The sequence below is a fragment of the Enhydra lutris genome, unplaced genomic scaffold (assembly GCF_002288905.1).
Source record: "Enhydra lutris kenyoni isolate GAN:26980312 unplaced genomic scaffold, ASM228890v2 scaffoldscaffold6, whole genome shotgun sequence".
NCBI classification, from domain to species: Eukaryota; Metazoa; Chordata; class Mammalia; order Carnivora; family Mustelidae; genus Enhydra; species Enhydra lutris.
Window position 1 is genome coordinate 11,757,867 of NW_019154090.1, and position 5,089 is coordinate 11,762,955.

General features: G+C 48.1%; 1 long non-coding RNA gene across 2 annotated transcripts; it reads right to left on the reverse strand.

Annotated features, from left to right (window-relative positions):
* Window positions 1-1,216: 1,216 nt before the first annotated feature.
* On the reverse strand, window positions 1,217-4,516 carry LOC111141646. Of its 2 annotated transcripts, none has more exons than XR_002640214.1 (5): window positions 4,404-4,516; window positions 3,865-4,092; window positions 2,235-2,285; window positions 1,696-1,770; window positions 1,217-1,451 (listed from the first exon to the last, which is right to left on the reverse strand). It is a non-coding gene; the product is annotated as an uncharacterized LOC111141646 (long non-coding RNA). The 2 variants fall into 2 exon arrangements; XR_002640213.1 differs by having other exon boundaries at window positions 3,874-4,092; window positions 4,404-4,515.
* Window positions 4,517-5,089: the final 573 nt, after the last annotated feature.

The window sequence follows — 5,089 nt, forward strand, 5'->3', positions numbered from 1 at the left end:
AGAGCAAAACGTGAAGAATTCCCCAATGTTCTACCTGAGCAACTAGACCAAAGGTGTCAATACAAAAAGAAATGGCTATGGGAGAGGCAGCTTTGATGGGGGAAGGGGAGAAGTTCAGTTTTTCCAAGTTTGGCTTTTTTTTTTTTAAGATTATTTGAGAGAGAGCATGAGCAGGGAGGAGGCTCAAACAGGACCCTGAAATTACGACCTGAGCCCAGATGCTTCACCAACTGAGCCAGCCAAGCACCCCTAGCTTTTGAAGTTTCAATTGAATGCATGAAGGGGAACACAAACTTGGAAATGTAGGCTGGGCCCCCAGTTTTGAATGCCCTGACAGATTCAGGAAGGTCAGTGGGCTGATGCAAGTTGGTGATATTCATGTCAAGACCATTATAGTAGAGCTTTGGATTATGGAGCTCTGGATTTATTGCTGGATCAATTACCCCCAAAACTTGTTACTTAAAAAACATTTCATCTTATTTTCTGTAGGTCACTAAACCAGGCACGGCTTGAATGGGTCCGGTTTCAGGGTCTCTCGAATGTATGAAGATGCCAGTGGGGAAGGATCTGCAGTCCTTGGCAGGGCTGGGTTCCATGCACATGCTTGCCTGGATCCCACCTTGCTCAGTGGACGTTTCCCATTGACAGCTTCCTTCATCAAAGCCAGCCAAGGAATAAAACAGGTATGAATGGAACTAGCAAGAGAACAAATTTGGGGGTCAAATCTCCAGTGACTTACCCTCTTTCATGTTTTCTGTTCATTTGAAGAACTAAGTCCAACACACTCAAGGGGAGGGAGATCACATGTGGAGTCAATAGCAAGCTCTAGCTTAGAAGGCACAATATAAATGGCCCAGTGTGAAATCCCATCTTTCCTGAGTGAGACAATCTTAAGACAACATATATTAAATTGAGGCAGGGGAGTGGTAAGAGTTAGATGAAGCTAGATTGGCCATGTATCTTAGACCAATCTAGAATTTTCCATGGTTAAATAGTAAAAACATGTAAATCAAGTATAGCCCTAATCATATACACGGATCTCACAAATCACTGGACCCGTGCTTTAGTATACCTGTTTAGAAATGCCTGCAGAATGTACAAGTGTGCGATCAGCCCTCCATTTTCTCTCTGCCCCTGGAGTTTGACCCCTGTAGACACGATTGCTACTGATTATCCATGGTTCAATGTTTACCTCCATTAATCAAATATAAGAGCATTTTTGTTTTAAGAATTTTATTTTCTCATCCAGATAGGAATGATACAAGCTAAAAATTTTACCAAGTTTAACCATACTCCTGGATTCTCCAAAATGGGCACAGGCCTCTAGACAATCCTCAGGTTACACAAAACCTTTTTGAGACAGATTCAACCAGAACTATCACTCTTTCTCAGGAAAGCACAGGATCAATCTTTTCCAAGACTTGGAGTCCAGCTCCATAGTTGAGAAATTCCTTAAAAAAAAAAAAAATTACAATCAGTATTTAATTCTGATGTAAAAAGCTACTTGTTTGGGATATGGGTGGTACCAATACATCCTACTCTTTGTCTTAATTTTCCCCTCCTGTTTTACCACCACTTGAGAAGTGGGTTCCCAGGTTACTCCCCAGCAGGCAAACTCAGTATCTCTATGGGGGAACGTTTAATCACCTTTAAAGAGGGTGGATACTTAGATAATGCCATTTGCAGAAACCTCACCTGCTGCAGGTCAGAATGAACCAAGCTCATCAGGCTGCATCTACGTACTGTCCTGTGGCTCACTGGGCTCCTAACCTGTAGAAAGTTAGCAGGTCAAACAAGGTAAGGAACCTGATTCCTGGTGGGGAGAAAACCAACCAAGCCCAAACGCCACTTAAAAACACTTAAAACACACACACACAGCAGAAGTTAGTGGTAAGCAGAAAACAGAGAAGTTATCTCTGGGGCCAATGCATCAGACAAAACACTGGCTAAAGGTTCCGTTAGATCAACATGGTCGATCTGATGGGGAAAAAAGTTATGTCATCAATTGCAATGGCCAAATTTGAGTTAGAGCAGAACACTGGGCACAGACAGTCCCGTATTTAAAATAGGATGCTGCCTGGCTGGCTCCGAAGAGCATGTGATTCTTGATCTTGGGGACAGGAATTCGAGCTTCACGCTGGCTGTAGAGATTACTTAAATAAACTTCAAAATAGGAGTTGTTATCTCTCCTATTTTCCAGATCCCATCTATTCAGCCACATGGACATCACTTACCAACATCTCATTCCTGGTCTACTCGAAGTCTGCTTTCCGCCAACAGTAACTCTAAAATGAAAAAACAAACATGAGCTCCCATCAGCTAGATGCTCAAGGGAAGTGAGGGACAAAGGAGCTGCTCAAGTTGGCATATCAGACAGAAACTGGCTTAGGAAAGTTAGATCAACATGGTCGATCTGTTGGGGAAAAAAGTTCAGTCATCATATATGCCAGTAGGAAAAGCTCCTGTTCTCAGGTGTTAGATTTTAACGCAAAATGCCATCACCAAAAACCCGACTTACAGGAACACTCTGACACCAGTTTTATGATAAATCTGTCCCCCAGTAAGTCCTGCCCTTAAGGTGCCATTCCTGGACTCAAGCAAATTAAAATGGTACACAGCTGAGAATTGGTGGTTGGGTCAACCAAAAACACAAATTAAAAAAAAAAAAATCCTCACGTGGGGTGCCTGGATGGCTGGGTCGGTAGAGCATGTGACTCTTGATCTCTAGGTTGGGAGTTTGAGCCCCAGATTGGGTGTAGAGTACTTAAAAAAATTTTTATTTAAAATATTCTCCTTGGGCGCCTGGGTGGCTCAGTGGGTTAAGCCTCTGCCTTCAGCTCAGGTCGTCATCTCAGGGTTCTGGGATGGAGTCCCATGTGGGGCTCTCTGCTCGGCAGGGAGCCTGCTTCCTCCTCTCTCTCTGCCTGCCTCTCTGCCTACTTGTGATCTGTCAAATAAATAAAATCTTAAAAATATATATATATATATTCTCCTTTGCAGAGGCCACTTTTAAGCAGTAGGTTCGAGCAATGGAAACCGGAATGAACTTACCTGGGCCCACAGCAACCACCCGGTTGAAGGCAAACAAGCCCTTTCGGTGACCCACCTCAAAATACCTGTAAGCCCTAGATGACGGATGGGCTACTTAAAACTGAGCACAGGTACCAAAAAAGGAAAATTCCATTCATTCCCATCCCTTCTCGCCTTCCCCCTTCACTACAGCCCCCAGCTACGCCTCCTGGCAGTTTAGCCAAAGAACATCTCTTGTTCTGCCTCTAGTAAATTCTTTCCTCCACCTGCCCGCGCCGCCAGCCTCTGCTTGGAAACTCAAGTATGCTCAAGAAAACGGTCTATCAAAAAAAGGCCTCACATGGGAAGAAACGGGATCCAAAAATGTGTTTTCATCTGCTTCCTCCTCTCTCTCTCTGTGCCTACTTGTGACCTCTCTCTGTCAAATAAATAAAATCTAAAAAAAAAAAAAAAAAGCCTTTAAAAAAAAAAAAAGGGCGCCTGGGTGGCTCAGTGGGTTAAGCCTCTGCCTTCGGCTCAGGTCATGATCTCAGGGTCCTGGGATCGAATCCTGCATCGGGCTCTCTGCTTGGCAGGGAGCCTGCTTCCTCCTCTCTCTACTCTCTCTCTCTCTCTGTGCCTACTTGTGATCTCTCTCTGTCAAATAAAATCTTTAAAAAAAAAAAAAGCCTTCAAAAATGTGTTTTCAGGAGCATTCAAGAGACATTTAAAGAATCAATATCTATTCACTTTAAAGAGATTTTCCCACCTTGAGGAATTCTTTTTCCTAAATCTGTTTTCACCTTAGTCTAAAACATACGTTAGAACCGTGATAAAATGAAGTGTCCTGCGCACCTTACTTACAAGTAAAATTAGCTACGGCTGAATCTCCATTCTTTTCCAAGTTTGCCCAGCACACGAAGATGCTCCCAGACCACGCGTTTCCTACGACAGGCCAGGATACAAATGCTTACGCCGGAGATCAGGAGACGAAAGGCTGCAGAGCTCTACGGGGGGCTCTCTTGAAGGCCCAGCAGCGACCCCCTCTCTGGGATCCATTCTGTACCCTCCGATCACGCCGACCTGCGAACCAACAAAGAAAGGGTATCCATCGCCATCTTCTCACGGTTGGGATCGGAACATGGGGGGGCCTCCTGAGGCCGGTGTGATCAGAACTAACTGGCCAATGTTCAAAGACATCAGCATTGTCGATCTGATGGGGAAAAAAGCGAAATCATCATTTACACCGGCCAAGGACCAGGTCCGCACGGAGGCGCGGATTTTTCCAGTTCTAATTGGTTTCCCCGACGCCTATTTAGGGTCAGAGCAGAGGGAGCCAGAGGGAAAAGGAGGAACAGAGATCTTGAAAGGAGAACAGCAGTGTCTCCACTCACCACATAGAGCAGCAAACGCGGGTTGCCGGGCCCGCACCACAGCGGATGAAGCGCAGCCGAGAGGACGCAAAAGGGAACGAGCCGAAGACGCAAAAGAAAGAAAAAAACCCCAGACTTCTCTTATATAACCAGGGGAAGCTCTCGCGCCTGCGCACTGCACTCGAGGAGCTTCCCCTTCCGTCCCGCGGCACGCGGGGCCCTCTGGGAAATGTAGTTTCGGAGCCGCCCGGCCCCAGGCGATCTAATGGTTGTCAAGGCCGCTCTAGCCCCGCCCCCTTCGCCGTACACTCGGGGCCACCGGGGCTCGTCGGCTTCGCCGCCATGTCGCGCTTCGCACGCACTAAGCCGCCTGCCGGGTTCCCCCTCCTCCGGGGCGGACTGAGGCCTGCGACGGCCTTGGGCACTGTTAACCCTCCCCCCGAAATCCCCTCCCCTCAGCCGCGTCCACCCGAGCCCGCCGGTCCCGCCGCCGGGGGGAGCTAGGTGACGCCAGCCGGCCCGTCAGCCGCGCGGGCAGTGCCACAGAGCCCGGCCCCCTCGCTCGCAGCCCCGAGGTCCCCTCCTCCTCCCCCACCTCCCTCCTCCTCCGCCTCCCGGCCGCCCGCCCGGCCCCTCGCCCCGCCCAGTGTCTGCGGGGAAAGGAAACCGAAAGTGCGCTGCGCCGGGTGGGGCCGCGGACCTTCCTG